The sequence below is a fragment of the Aegilops tauschii genome, chromosome 2 (genome assembly GCF_002575655.3).
Source record: "Aegilops tauschii subsp. strangulata cultivar AL8/78 chromosome 2, Aet v6.0, whole genome shotgun sequence".
Taxonomy (NCBI): domain Eukaryota; kingdom Viridiplantae; phylum Streptophyta; class Magnoliopsida; order Poales; family Poaceae; genus Aegilops; species Aegilops tauschii.
The window spans coordinates 28,589,555-28,606,016 of record NC_053036.3 but is presented as its reverse complement, the minus strand read 5'-3'; positions in this window follow the sequence as shown (position 1 = coordinate 28,606,016).

Genomic DNA, 16,462 nt, shown 5'->3' with positions numbered 1-16,462 from the left:
GGACTACTGCAGAGTTGCGGCATCTTTTTACTAACAAAATAGTTCACGCTCTCAGACCTTATGATATCTTCAAGCATGCAACCATTATGATAAGCAATGTTCATGGGACACGGCTAGCTTCACCGGTTCAACATTGTTAGTCATGCAGGACGTGAGATGAGCATTCCATAAGGATAGATGGTGTGAAAGTTCGTTTCCACCATTATAAAAGGACCATTGCTTTACAGGGAGACCTGATTCAGGGAGGATAATTGGTCCCAACTATGTGATGAGATGAGTATATAGTTGAAAGGCACGGCATAATTCAGATGAGGCATTAGAATAATACTGAAGAAATGGGTCTAGAGCATGTAGGTACGGAAGAGCTTTAGGTAGATCTTCAAGGTCGCTTCCATCCAATGGCCACCCGTCGCATACGTACCATTGGAAATGCTTCCTTGCGCGACTAGGAAGAAAATTCGAGCCCGGATTCGATGACAACATTATTTGCACTATTTGGACAAAATTTATACCCCGGCAGTGCTAAGTTATTTCAGCAAGTGGATCGAGTTTGTCAATTGAACTCCAGTTGCGCCGCACCAAATAGATAACTGCACTAGAGCTCGGGGGTCCTTGACTATATCATTTTTTGCGGTGTCTTTGACCCTAGGTAAAGTATGCATGTATATTTTTCCGGAGCACCAGTGAGGCTAACACCCTGCAACAGAGATCTCAGGGAAGCAAGTTCATTGACAAGAGTTATGGTTAGCCGGCTACACAAGCCTAAACCAATCCTATCCATCAACATTTTTGTAGCTAGGGCAGTGGATTTAACAGGGCTTTGGTCACAGGGCAATATTCACATTAGTCCCGGTTCAGTCACGAACCGGGACTAATGTGAGCATTGTTCTCGGTTCGTGCGGCTAAGGCATTAGTCCCGGTCGGTGCCACGAACCGGGACTAAAGGGTGCGATGCCCATTAGTACCGGTTCGTGGCACCAACCGGTACTAATGGGGTTTGAGGCATTAGTATCGGTTCATGGCACGAACCGGTACTAAAGGTCCCATTTTCAAACTCTACCCCCCCCCCCCCCCCCCCCAATCGCCTTTTCAGTTTTGTAAAAAGCAAAAGAAAATGATAAAAACTTCAAAAATTAAAATCCTTCCAGATGTAGTTATGTTACTACGTGTACTAGTTAGGAAAATTTAAAAACTTAAATTTGGACATGTTTTGCAAAAAGTGTAGGGAAAATGTAAAACGGCTATAACTTTTGCATACGATGTCAGAAAAAACGTATAATATATCAAAATGTTCAGCACGAAAATCCGCATCCGATTTTGACAGCCAACGGCCTGTTTGCAAATTTTTAGAATCCTCAAATTCTAAAAGGAAAAAAAGTTATGCTTAAATTTTAGTTTTTTTTAATTTTTGTTAAATCTGGTCAAACTATGGTCAAACTACTTATTCAAGAAGTATTAGTGTTAATAAATAATTATTCAAGAATATTAGTGTTACTAAATAATTATTTCAGTTTTTTTGAATTTTGGTCAAATCTGGTCAAACTGTGGTCAAACAACGGTCAAACTAATTATTCAAGAAATATTAGTGTGACTAAATAATTATTTCTATTTTTTTGAATTTTGGTCAAATCTGATCAAACTGTGGTCAAACTACTTATTCAAGAAGTATTAGTGTTACTAAATAATTATTCAAGAATATTAGTGTTACTAAATAATTATTTCAGTTTTTTTGAATTTTGGTCAAATCTGGTCAAACTGTGGTCAAACTACTTATTCAAGAAGTATTAGTGTTACTAAATAATTATTCAAGAATATTAGTGTTACTAAATAATTATTTCAGTTTTTTTGAATTTTGGTCAAATCTGGTCAAACTGTGGTCAAACAATGGTCAAACTAATTATTCAAGAAATATTAGTGTTACTAAATAATTATTTCAGTTTTTTTGAATTTTGGTCAAATCTGGTCAAACTATGGTCAAACTACTTATTCAAGAAATATTAGTGTTACTAAATAATTATTGTTTTTTAGAACAATAGTTTCAAACTCAAACAGTGAAATGTGTGACTTCATGCTCAAGCTAAATTCCTGAGGGTTAATAGGATTGACATCTTACTATTGTTAGGAAAACAACAAGTGCAGACTTGGAAACGAGGGAGAATAGAACCTGGAAGTTAAGCGTGCTCAGGCTGAAGTAGTGAGAGGATGGGTGACCGTCCGGGAAGTTAGATGATGAGGGGTGATTAGAGATTAGAGGTTAAATTGAGCAGTGATGAGGGGTGGTGATTAGAGATTAGAGGTTAAAAAAATTCAGAAATTTGAAAATAAAAAAAATTCAAAAAAAAATCATAAAATTTCCCGGTTCGTGTAAGAACCGGGACTAAAGGGGAGGCTTTAGTAACGACCCTTTAGTCCCGGTTCAAAAACCGGGACAAAAGGCCCTTACCAACCGGGACAATAGGCCTTTTTTCTACTAGTGGTGGTGAGTGAAAAGAGCAGGAAAATCAATGCACAAAGTCTCAGGTATAACCCATCTATCCAACCAGAAAAATGTAGAGGATCCATCTCCGGCTCTCACTTGAGAGATCTCCCGTAGTCAACGGCGGAGTGTCAAATTTCTCAAGGAAGAGGGGGCTTGGACCCCTCTTAGTCCCGCCGACGCTCCGGCAGTGCCAGTAGTGTATGTATGTGTTTGAATATTGCCTTGCCATGCAACCAGATACTTTGCCCAAGAGCAAGAACCATCATTGAACAAGAAGAAGATCCTCCTACGCCAGTCTATCTCCTATAGAACGCTTTGAGGAAGGGTGAAACAAAGCATAAAATACGCCAGTAGGCTATAGAGGACGGTGACCTGGACTAAGCAGACTTGCTCTTTGTTCACATGCACAATTGTATTGTAGACTTGCGGAACAATGCCAAATATCTCATGCTGATGTCATGATGACATGGCTGACGTCCAGCACATTTGTGGATCTATATCAGGATGCAATTGATGAAATTATTGTGAAGGGACACAAGCATATGAGACGATAAAGGTAACATATCAAACTCCAGAAGACACATACGATTTGTTTCATGCCGATCAAATATTTCCATCCAACATTTAATTTATTTACATTACACATATAAGTTGTTCCAATAGGAATTGGAAGATGCCACTTTACCATAAGAAAATGTTATTTGTATCAAACGGCAGACTTCTTATGTAAAAATTAAGAAAGGTTGAGTGGCTCATATAAGTAGTTCCAATAGGAATCAGCAAATGCCACTTTACCTTGCTTTCATGTCATATATTGTTTGCACCAAAAAGAACGACGATTCTGTTTGATTTTTTTAAAGGTTGACAACAGACTTTGTCATGTCTTGTGAACCTTAAAAAATAGGCTTCAAGCATGTAATTACCATTTACATGTTGAGTGACTCAACTTTCTGATGTGCCTTCTTCAATGGTACTATGGAAAACAAGATGGTTGTGACCGGCTTCACACATATGGGGTGAATAGGGTGTTGATGACCTTATAAAAGGGTTTGGTTCTGAGAGGATATATCATTCGTGACTATGATGCTCATTTGTATGATTAAATAGTACTCCCTCCGTCCCATAATATAAAGGCGTAGCGAGATGAGATATTACAGGCATGCTGGTGAGCACATCTATAGACTGTTCCACTACGTGTAGCTCAATTTGCACTCCGCATGTGGCTGGTATCACTCGTTGGGTTGCCTGTATTGGGTACTGTCACGCAGGCATATCCTTTGTGTATTATACACAGCTAATGGAAGCTTAGTTTTTGGCCCTATCGGCAGTTGCTGATGGTTTTTTCAGTGCTTATATACGTACCTAACCATTGTAAAAAATCAGCCATTTGATCGAGCCAAACCCATGGTCTTGCACCATACAACTCCACTACGGTAGAAAATTAAGAAAGGTGAACATTGATTGGTCGCATGTGCTCTGAAATTTACTTGTTGACATGGTACATCGCCACTTCCACCCTATTCTCTTACATTGTATTTCTCATTTTTTTTCTCCAAGAAAAAGCAAGTAAAGTGTTTTTTTAGAGCGGAGGCATCCGACTGGCCTTAGACTAAGGCCCTTTACACATGGAACGCATGTCATAGGAAACAAAGAACAAAAGGTGCCGAAAGCAGAGCTAGGCCTACAAGTTGGCGCACGACAAGTTCGATACATGGCCAGTAGAGACCTGGGCAGCGACGCATCGCTAGACCCATCAAACCAAAGGAAGAAGATTCGCTCGCAGAAGACGCCAAAGGAGACTAGGGTGGCACCCTAGCTAGCAATATCCCTCTGTCCCGTGCACCGAAGTTCAGTACACCTTGTGTGAATGCTGGCGGCAAGTCGCTCCACGTGTCTTCGCCCTTGCCGGTTTCTCCAACAGCTTCCATGGGCGTAATAGAATCACCATTTACATCAAGTCAGCCTGGTGACGGAACAATTAGTCATCGATTGAGGCTTTGTTTCTAGTAATCCATAGCGTCCACGCCTAAGCGGCGAACCCCACCCATGCTAGTCTACGGTCTTGCCCTCTAGTATTCTGTATGAAACGGTATAACTCCACAAAACCATTCGGATTCCACCCACACCCTGTGGCATCTCTAAGAACACTCCAAGAAAATCTTACTACAATACACCGAAACAAGATATGGTCGCACGTCTGTGAATGAGGAAAGAAGGCTATGGAACTTTATTTGGAAGGCCCAGGTCCCTCAGAAGATCAGAATTTTTGCGTGGCGTGCTGCTACACACAGTCTAGCGGTTCAAGTGAATAGAGTGAAACATCACCAAACTACCATTGGGTTGTGCTCTATTTGTAATGTTGAAGATGAATGTGTGTTCCATGCTCCGGCGAACTGTCCTAAGGCTCGAGCACTCCGTATGGCAGTAAGGGAAGTTTGGAATTTACCAGGTGAGGAGTTTTTTAAATTTTCTGGGCCAGATTGGTTACTTATTTTATTGGATCAAGTCAGGTCACCGGTGTGTGAACAAATTATATTCATGTTTTGGAGGGCATGGCACCTGAGGAATGATTTGATCTTTGGTAAGGGAAAGAAAACTATCTCTGCCTCTGTGAGCTTTATTCAAAACTATTGGGCATCCTTCTCGTCCTGTCATTCCAATGTGAAGATGGAGATTAGCAACAAATGTAAGGAGAGGGAGGATGGTTTAACTTTCACTAATGATGTGCTTGAGAAATTTGTGGTTTGGCAGCCTCCTGCTAGGGAGTTCATTAAGATTAATGTTGACGCAAGTTATGTGGAGGCCAAGAGTGTTGCGAGTGTGGGTGTGGTTGCCAGGAACTATGTTGGAGAGGTTATCATTTCGTCGTGGGATTATATTGAGGTGTGCAATAGCGTGGATGAAGCGGAACTAAGAGCGACCCTAGCGGGGTTGTACATTGATATTACTCTCTATAAGCCCATCATTTTAGAAACTGATTGTTCTTTTGTGGCATCTTCTTTTGGAAATGATCTTCGAGACAGGTCTTCCATGGTTGATCTAAAGATGGAAGCGTTGAGTATTTCCAATATGATGATAAATTGCAAGATATCCAAGATTAATAGAAGGGCCAATAAGGTGGCGCACGAGATTGCAAAGTTTAGTTTTGATAATAGGTCTGACGATGTGCTTCTTAATAGTGTTCCGTCCTGCGTGGCTAAATTTGTAATGAATGATTGTATGAATGTTTTAAATTAATTAATAGATGGGAGGGGGTTTTCAGAAAAAAAGATATGGTCGCACGTTTCATCCTCCCCGCACAATACACATTTTCCGCCCCCAGGCCTGTTTCTTTTCCTTACTTGATCCCCACTAGTGATTCGATTTTTGGCTGCTTGCCAGAGAATTTTTTTTATCTTGGGTGGTAGTTCTGCTAAACAAATACCACTTGGATCGCAATGGTGGCATTGCGAACTATTTCCCTATATAAAGATCGCGTCGAAAAAATTGCTGATGGCTCTAATTTGCAACTGACCACATCTCTCCCCGTGGTTACCCTCTGGCCAGCAATATGTTGTCAAAGGAGCTCCCATTCTTGTGATTACAGGGTCCCAAGCGACCGCCAAAAGCCTGGCACTCATTGGTTATTTGACCATAACACTGCCACCTTAGCGTTAAGGTAAGTCGAGATGGAGAACAACCACGGATATCTCTTGCTAAATGACGTCTCCCCGCGCCAAGTGTCCAACCAGAAGAGGGCCGCATTCCCTCCCTTTTTAACTCGAAAGAATGTATTACCATTTACCCGTTGAGTGGCTGCAATGTTGTATTAGTAAATAGTAGTACATGAAAATATATTTTGTCATGCTTTGCAAACCTTAAAAAATTAGGCTTCAACCATGTATTACCATTTACATGTTGAGTGGCTCAACTAATCCATGACTGGTTTCTGATGTGCCTTCCTCAATTTAAGAGTAAATTGCTGAAAGCCACCACATTTGTGGCTAGGGTACTCCAAAACCACAAAAAACCACCAACTCTGTGGCAAGTGAATAACAAATCGCACTGATTCGAAACTAAGCGTGTCTAATAGCAAAACTGACGGGTGGGACCCATATATCTGGGCTGATGTGGCGAAGACTAGTCCTAGTCAATGTTTGACCTGCTGAGGTGGACACGGGTCCCACTTGTCTGTCTAATACCTTCTTCCTCCTCCTCAAATTTCTCTACCTCCCCTTCTCATCAACTCCGCCGGCGGCTGGAGGCCGAGCTCAAGGAGGTGCACCCGCCTACAAGCTCCGCCCCATCCCGCAACGCCATTGCCCCGCGCCTGTAACGCCTCTGCCCTGCGTTCGCGCCTACAGCGCCACCGCCCTGCGCCTGCAGCGCCGCCGCCATCCCGCGTCCGCCTGCAGCGCCGCTGCCCCACACCCGCACCTGCAGCGTCGCCACCCCTCGCAGCGCCTGCAGCGTCGCCGCCCCCGCCCGCCGCCATCCCGAGTCCGCGCATGCAGCGCCACCGCCCCACTCCCGCACCGGCGGTGCCACCACGCGTCTGTGGAGGAGGTCGCGAACGACAGGGTAGGCGGGGCTCCGGGTCGCCGGATCTGGCCATGGGCGTTGCTGCGGGTCTTCCAGAGCCGAGCTCAAGCTCGATCTGAGCCCCCCTCCGCCCGACGCCGGTGTGGTCGCTGCCGCGAGCCCGGGGACGGACAGGGAGGGGGCTGCGGGGAGGGGGCGCCGGGCGTAGATGACTGCGGCGCACTAGATTCGGCCGGCGCCCGGCGGCGGGGAGGCGTGTTGAGAGGGACGGTGCCAGGCGGCGGGGAGGGCGGCGCTGTTGGAAGTGAGGGAGAGAGATATGTGGGGAGGAAGAAGGAGAGAAGAGAGGAGGTGTGACTGACAGGTGGGACCCCCATCCACCTCAAACATTGACTAGGACTAGTCTTCTCCACGTCAGCCCGGACAGACGGGTCCCACCCGTCAGTTTTGCTATTAGACGCACTTAGTTTCGAATCAGTGCGATTTGTTATTTACTTGCCACAGAGTTGGTGGTTTTTTGTGATTTTTGACAAAAGCGGTGGTTTTGGAGTACCCCAGCCACAAATGTGGTGGCTTTCAGCAATTTACTCTCAATTTAACAATGATACGGTGGAAAACAAGATGGTTGTGACCTATTTCACACCGATGGTGTGAAAATGGTGTTCATGACCTTATAAAAAGCCTTGGTTTTGCGAGGATAGTTCAACTGTGGCTATTGTCGGTGTCAAAACCGGCGGATCTCGGGTAGGGGGTCCCGAACTGTGCGTCTAAGGTTGATGGTAACAGTAGACGGGGGACACGATGTTTACCCAGGTTCGGGCCCTCTCGATGGAGGTAATACCCTACTTCCTGCTTGATTGATCTGGATGAATATGAGGATTACAAGAGTTGATCTACCATGAGATCATAATGGCTAAACCCCAGATGTCTAGCCTGTATGATTATGATTGCCTCTATGGACTAAACCCTCCGGTTTATATAGACACCGGAGGGGCCTAGGGTTGTACGGAGTCGGTTTACAGAGGATGGAATCTTCATATCCGAACGCCAAGCTTGCCTTCCACGCAAAGGAGAGTCCCATCCGGACACGGGACGAAGTCTTCTGTCTTGTAACTTCATGGCCCATCAGTCCGGCCCATGTCATATAGGCCGCACGCCCGAGGACCCCTTAATCCAGGACTCCCTCAGTAGCCCCCGAACCAGGCTTCAATGACGATGTGTCCGGCGTGTTGATATTCTTCGGCATTGCAAGACGGGTTCTTCCTCCGAATACTTCTAAGCGTCCATTTAATGTTGTACCCATCGGCTTCTGCACCTCCACTGCTTCGGCTTCCACGTGTCGAGCGAACACGAAAGGTCAGGGTATTTTTTGCACATAACACCCTGGCCATGTAAGAAAGGCGTATATTTAAGTGGATTGGATCTCAGATGCCATCTCACACCAGGCGGAAAATCTTTAGAGCTTGCTAGGAGAAACCATTCCAGCATGGCTAGCATTTCTAGTTCTTCCTCCCGCCCCCACGGCTCCAGAAAAGGTGATTGGGAGAAATGCTCAGTATCCCATGACCAGCTGAGTAAGCTTCAAACGCAGGGATTTCTTCCCCCCGCGGATCTGGTCCCCATCCGGGCAGGATTAACCTCCTTTACAGGCGAAGCCCTGGCGGAAAATTTCCCTAATCCAACCAGGGGGAGCGAGTGTGCTTCATATCCTTCTTAATAAGAGGTGTCGGGTTTCCGACCCACCCTTTCCTCCGAGGTCTCCTGGAGTACTACGGCCTCCAACTGCACAACCTCACCCCGGCCTCCATCCTGTATATCGCGGGTTTTGTCGCTCTTTGCGAGCTATTCCTGGGCTGCGAGGCCCACTTTGATTTATGGAGGAAACTTTTTTGCCTCGTCCCTCGTACCCAAAAGGGATCCGTATTTGAGGTGGGCGGCGCCGAAATATAGCACATAGCCGGGACCGGATACCTGTCCGGCACACCCAAGAAGGCATCCGAAGAGTGGCCCTCGGAGTGGTTTTATATCGAAGATGTCGCTCTCCCCGACCCAGTCCGAATGGGCCTTCCCGAATTTTCTAGCGCTCCGTTGAGGAAACGCCACAGCTGGCGTCCTCGGAGCCTCGAGGAGGAAGACAGTGCGGAAGTCCGGCAATTGATGGGTAAGATAAGGACACTTGCCCAATCCGGATTATCAATAATCGAGGTAATGGCAACTTCCATAGCGAGGTGTTCAGCCGCTCCAATTCAGGGGGCTTCCTATGTGGCACTATAATGGGGAAGATGACGCCTCACGCTGCGGACGAAAGGGTACGGATTCCCCCACTGCCCTGGCCACAATATTGGCCGATCTGTATAAAGGGGAGAAAGAGGAATTCACTCGCCTTACGTGCCGAGAGGGATTTTCCATGTACAATCCTCCTAGCTGGGTGAGTTTTAATCCCACCATTTTATTCAATCCTCTCCCCGAGTCATTTTTAACTGTCATTAACCCGTCCATCAAATAGGAATGGTGGAGGGTCACCACGGGGATTTATAGCCCCGCTCCATAGCCGGAGGACCATAACCGGGACCTCGACCCCGGATTCGAAGAAGATCCGGATATATTCGTAGAGCTCAAGGAGGGAGTCTTCTACCAGGCGAGCTATGATGGCACAGAAGTGGCCATCACGGCCGATTATCCCGGCCTCCTTCCTGCCTCATATGTAAGTAGCCAGGAGACATTTCCTCCGAAGGAGCTTCCTCATTATGCCTCACCTGCCGCACTGTCTTGTGCTCCAAAGGGGAGGCGCTCAACGCGTCATATTGCACCAGAGGCGTCTCAGAAGAGAGCGGCACCGGCGCCGGGTGGGTCTTTGAAGAGAAAGGCAAATGATAACACGGCCGAACCTTCCCCCAAGAGGTATGGCTTTAAATATGCACCCTAGCAGTCACATCGAATCGTGACATTGTCCACTGTGTTTTATCAGGAAGAGTGTTCGCCGGACTATGTCCGGGGATCCTGCCGGCCGTGCCTCCACCAGTCAGGTTCCAGACCATGCCTCTAGGGCAGGGGTTGACACGGAAGCGATGTCGGATTGTCCTCCTTCAGAGGATTCGGTTAATGTATCCGTCACGAACTCTGAAGTGGAGAGCACGATGAATCATCGGCGCCGGAGGGCCGCTCTTCGCGACCCCGGCTTTGGTAAAGAGGCGTTCGACGCCTTCAGCTCGGCTGATGCGTATATCCGAGCTGCTCGGGATGGGCTTACCAGGGCCATTGACCAGTATTTGAAAGATATGCGGGTAAGTGCGCATTATACAGATCTAGTAATCACGTATTAGTAGCCCCCGAGACTTGAAACAGTTGAAACAATTGATTTAAGGATCGTTGTATAATCAGGTACTCACAGAGAAGAACAAACTGGTGTCTCATGAGCTGGAAAAGTGCCGGACTCAGCTAGCTGTTGCTACCGCCGAACAGGAGAAGTCCAAAGAGGCTCCACCTGGTAATGTTCCCCTGCATCCAGAAAAAGAATAATCACGTACCAGTAATATTAATACTGTTACGGTTCTGATGAAAGGATCAGTCAATCAACTGAAAGAGGACCTGGAGGTCGCACAGGCGGGTAAACCACAGGCCGAAAGGCAACTGGCCGCAGGCGAACGTGTGTTGACACGGGTCAGGGAAGATAAGAACAAGCTGCAGGATTCCAACACCCTGCTAGGCGAAGAGCTAAAAGATGTATGAGCCCAGCTAGCGGACGTCGTAAAGGAAAATAAGAGGCTACGAGGCGGCATATTCAGTATGCTTTTGAACTTGCCTTCGTGTAATTCGGCAAAGAAGTGAGCTGACAGATTTATGTCTGCAGGTATGCTGACTGGCTGTCCCGAAGAGGAAATGTCCGGATCTCAAGGCGATCTGCTGGAAGAGCTGTCCCAAGTGCACGAGCGAGCTCGGCAAGCAATGCGGAGTGTTGCCAAGGCCTTGTGGCCATCCGCCTCCCCTCAAGGAAGCATGGAGGAGCTTGTGAAGCTATTCCAGGGGGCACGGCGCCGTTTTCGATTATGGAAGATATCGGCCTGACGAGGAGGTGCGCGAGAGGCCTGGGCCATGGTGAAAATGCGGTACACCAAGCTTGATCCGAATCATATGGCCCGGGTCGGACCTCAGGGATCAGATGGACAAGAAATTCCAGTGAGTTTGGTATATAACCAAGTAAAGATAGCTGCCAAGTTTTCCCAACAGGATTGTAAGCTAGACAGCCAGTTAGACGGCATAGAGGAAGAAGTTTTTGAGTCCAAGTGACTATGTACTTCAATTGACAAATTTGTCCCTAGCCAAATTGTAAAACGATTGTCATGGCAGACCTTTTCGCTTCGACCTCTGGACCCGAAGGTGCGGAGTGTTTCCGAATACCAGAGCGGCAATATAGACCGGGTATGCGTGGAAACCAGGCGTAGGGGTCATAGTTGCTTGAACAGACAAGTTGTATCCGGCTAGCTATGTTATATTACTTGTTGATAGTAAGAAACATCTTCCAGGGAGAATAGTTCCGTTAAGGGTTCCTTTCCCTGGGTGAACATGCGTTAGTATGCATGCCCGTACTGTGACTGAAAAATCGCAGTATTCGTAACATCTGGGGGTTCATAGTGTAATGAGGGTAAAACGTCTTTAGTTCACCGACCGAATATTCCCTTAAGAACGCTAGCTTTCGGCTTCACCCAGTCTGAGGTACATGTCCGGATGACCCGTCTGTAACAATCGCAGAGGTGCTCCCTTTATGCCCTAGCCGAACAAATGGGAACATAGGGCATAAGCACAGGAGCCAGGCAACCCAGCTTGGTAAAAACTTAAGTCATAACGGTGCATATAATGGCGAAGAAAAGGTACATATGCGGCAAGGACACATATGTGCTGAGCTTGATGCTCGGAAAATGATAATAACCTTCTGTAAAAGAAGCCCCCAGGTATTATGGGCGTATACATTTAATGATGTGTACGTCATAGGTGTGCGGTCTAGCCGCACAAAAGCTATAAAGTTAAAGAAAAAGATAAAGAGAGAAAAAATGGAAACAAAAAGGGAGAAGAAGACGAACAAAGAGTCCGGCTCTAGGCGTAGAATCTTCGGAGTCTCGCGGCGTTCCACGGGTTCGGCTCTAAGCGATTGTCCGATGCATCACGCAAGCGGTATGCTCCTCCAGTGAGAACTTCATCTATAATGAAGGGACCTTCCCACTTGGGCTTGAGTTTGTCCTTTTTCTTCTCTGGCTAGCGTAGAACGAGTTCACCAACATTATAAGTCTTGGCCCGCACTTCTCTGCTTTGGTATCTGCGAGCCTGTTGTTGATAGAATGCAGAACGGGCTTTTGCAACATCGCGCTCCTCCTCCAGGGCATCTAGACTGTCCTGCCAATCAAGCTCGGCCTCTCTCTCTCTCTCTCTCTCTTCATACATGCGCACTCGAGGTGAGTCATGAATGATGTCGCAGGGCAACACGATCTCTGCGCCGTACACCATGAAGAATGGTGTGTATCCGGTAGTGCGATTGGGCGTGGTCCGCAGCCCCCAGAGTACGGATTCGAGCTCCTCGACCCAGTGCTTGTCTGATTCTTTCAAAGATCGCACTAGTCTAGGTTTAATGCCACTCATGATAAGACCATTAGCTCGTTCGACTTGACCGTTTGTTTGTTGGTGATAGACGGAGGCGTAATCGAGCTTAATGCCCAGATTAGCACACCAGGCTTTCACTTCATCGGCTGTAAAATTGGAGCAGTTATCAGTGATGATGTTGTGTGGAACACCATAATGGTGCACGACACCGGATATAAAGTCTATCACAGGTCCGGCTTCGGCCGTTTTAACTGGCTTGGCCTCTATCCACTTAGTGAATTTATCTACCATGACCAGCAGATATTTTTTCTTATGGCTTCCTACTTTAAGGGGACCGACCATATCAAGGCCCTAGACCGCGAAAGGCCAAGTAATGGGGATTGTTTGTAGAGCGGTAGGCAGCATATGGCTTTGGTTGGCGAAAAGCTGGCATCCGACACATCATTGGACAAGGTCCTGTGCATCTGCTTGGGCCGTCGGCCAAAAGAAACCTGTACGGAAGGCTTTACTTACAAGTGCCCGAGCCGCGGCGTGGTGACCTTCAAGACCAGCATGGATTTTGGCCAGAAGCTGTCGTCCCTCTTCTTCGGAGATACATCTTTGAAGGACTCTGGTAGCGCTTTTCTTGTAGAGCTCTCCATCATGGACCTTATAGGCTTTCGAGCGCCGAATAATGCAGCGAGCCTCATTCTGATCCTCAGGGAGCTCTCGCCTATTAAGGTAGGCCAAGAAGGGTTCGGTCCATGGGCAATTACTACCATTATTAGATGGGCCGATGGTGTTATTTCGGTGGCTGAGCCCCCGATGATGTCGATATTGTGTTCGGAATCTGGAGGAATAATCGGATCTGGACTGGTGTTGCCGCTCTCATCCTGCCACACCACGGACGGCTTGAATAGCCTTTCTAGAAAGATGTTGGGCGGGATGGGGTCACGCTTGGCGCCCATGCGAGTAAGGACATCCGCCGCTTGATTACTTTCTCGGGCCACATGATGAAACTCGAGTCCCTCGAACCGAGATGATATTTTGAGTATGGCGTTACGATAGGCTGCCATCTTCAGATCTTTGGCGTCGAAGTCTCCATTTATTTGGGATATTGCGAGATTTGAATCCCCGCGTACCTCCAGGCGTTGTATGCCCATGGAGGCAGCCATCCGAAGACCGTGCAATAAGGCCTCGTATTCGGCTGCATTGTTGGAGTCTGTGTATAGTATCTGGAGTACATACTGAACCGTGTCTCCAGTGGGGGACGTTAAGATAATGCCCGCTCCTAAGCCGGCCAGCATTTTAGAGCCATCAAAGTGCATGACCCAGTTGGAATATGTACCGTACTCTTTAGGGAGTTTGGCCTCTGTCCATTCGGCGACGAAGTCGGCCAATACTTGGGATATAATGGCTCGGCGTGGTTTGTATGTTATGTCGAATGGCAGGAGCTCAATGGCCCACTTAGCAATCCGACATGTAGCGTCGCGGTTGTTTATTATGTCATTGAGTGGGACCTCGGAAGCCACCGTGATCGAGCACTCTTGGAAGTTGTGTCATAGCTTCTGAGATGCCATGAAGACCGCGTATACTATCTTTTGGTAATGAGGGTACCGGGATTTGCATGGTGTGAGGACAGTGGATACATAGTATACCGGTTTCTGAAGTGGGAATTTGTGTCCGTCCTCCTCGCGCTCGACGACGAGCACCGCGCTCACCACCTGGTGTGTGGCGGAGATGTATAATAACATGGGTTCGCCGACATTCGGCGCGGCCAGGATTGGGTTGCTCGCTAAAAGAGCATTTATTTCTTCCGGTCCGGCCGTTGCTGCATCTGTCCACTTGAAGTGGTCGGTGCGTCGGAGAAGGCGATAAAGTGGCAATGCTTTTTCTCCTAGTCTGGAGATAAAGCGGCTTAAGGCTGCCACGCATCTGGCTAGCTTTTGGACCTGTTTAAGATCTGTTGGTGTAGCCAATTGTGACAGAGCTCGGATTTTGGCTGGATTTGCTTCAATTCCTCTATTGGAAACGATGAAGCCCAACAGTTTTCCAGCGGGAACGCCAAAAACACACTTTTCCGGATTGAGCTTGATGTCATAAGTACGGAGGTTGTCGAATGCGAGACGCATGTCGTCTATTAATGACTCGACATGTCTAGTCTTGATGATGACGTCATCCACGTATGCTTCAACTGTCTTGCCGATTTGTTTCTCCAGGCATGTTTGAATCATGCGTTGGTAGGTGGCGCCGACGTTTTTAAGCCCAAAGGGCATAGTGTTGAAGCAGAAAGGCCCGTATGGGGTAATGAATGCCGTTGCGGCTTGATCGGATTCATTCATTTTGATTTGATGGTATTCGGAGTATGCGTCGAGGAAACATAGTGAGTCGTGTCCTGCGGTAGCATCAATAATCTGATCGATGCGGGGGAGGGGGAAGGGATCCTTAGGGCAGGCCTTGTTGAGGTTTTTGAAACGACGCACAGGCGCCAGGATTTGTTCTTCTTTGGCACCATCACCAGGTTTGCTAGCCAGTACGGATGTTTTATTTCTCTAATGAATTCGTCCTCGATTAACTTGGCTAGCTCCTCCCCCATAGCTTGTCGTTTGGGTTCGGAAAAGCGCCGCAATGTTTGTTTGACCGGCTTATATCCCTTCAGTATATTGAGGTTGTGTTCGGCCAACCTGTGTGGGATTCCCGGCATATCAGAAGGGTGCCAGGCGAATATGTCCCAGTTCTCGCGCAGGAACGCTCGTAGTGCGGCGTCGACCATTGGGTCCAGCTGCGCCCCGATGGAAGCTGTCTTCTTAGGGTCCGTCGGGTGGACTTGAAATTTGACTATTTCGTCTGCTGGTTTGAAGGAGGTGGATTTGGGCCGCTTATCAAGGATTACATCGTCCCTATCCACCGTGGAGCGTAGTGCGGTTAACTCTTCGGCCGCGAGGGCCTCGGATAGTGCCTCGAGGGCCAGGGATGCAGTTTTGTTTTCGGCGCGGAGTGCTATGTCCGGATCACTGGCGAGAGTGATAATACCGTTGGGCCCGGGTATCTTGAGATTCATATACCCGTAGTGAGGTATAGCTTGAAAGCGCATGAATGCGTATCGCCCCAACAGGGCGTGGTATCCACTGTTGAAAGGGGCCACCTGTAAGGTTATCTCTTCGGACCGATAGTTCTCCGGCGTGCCGAATACCACGTCGAGTGTAATTTTCCCCGCGCATTGCGCCTCCCGGTTAGGAATGATTCCTCGGAAGGTCATATTACTTTGTTCGATACGACTCCTGTCTATTTCCATTTTATTGAGCGTGTCCTCGTAGATGAGGTTTAGCCCACTGCCGCCGTCCGTAAGCACTATAGTAAGCCGAAAGCCGTCCACAATTGGATTGAGGACCAAGGCGGCTGGTGCCCAGACTGACCGGAATTTTGGTTCGTCACTCGCATTGAAAGTTATGGTCGTGTCGTTCCAGGGGTTTATTGCTGCAACTTGGCAGACTTTGGCGAGGTCGCGGAGTGCCCTCTTGCGCCGATTGTTTGAGGCGAAAGTCTCGAAGACCGTCAATACTCTGGGGTAGTCTCCTCCGGGGGGCGTTGCTCTGAGGTGTTTGTGGTGAGGATATCCTCGCCGCTCTTGGCCACCTGCCGGAGTATCCAACATGCTCTAAGGCTATGGGTTGGTATGGTATCCGGTGTTGTGTGTATTTTGCATGGCCTATCGAGCCATCCCTCCAGAACAGTTCTGCGTCCCGTAATGGGCTTAGTTTTCTTCACTATGGGTTCGGGTGCCCCACGGGGGTGCATCCTTTTTGCCCGCCAGAGGGGTTGAGTGAAGACTAGTGGTTCCCACCGAGCTGTCTGAGTTTTCCAGGCACTCTCCATTGCGCAGTACTTCTG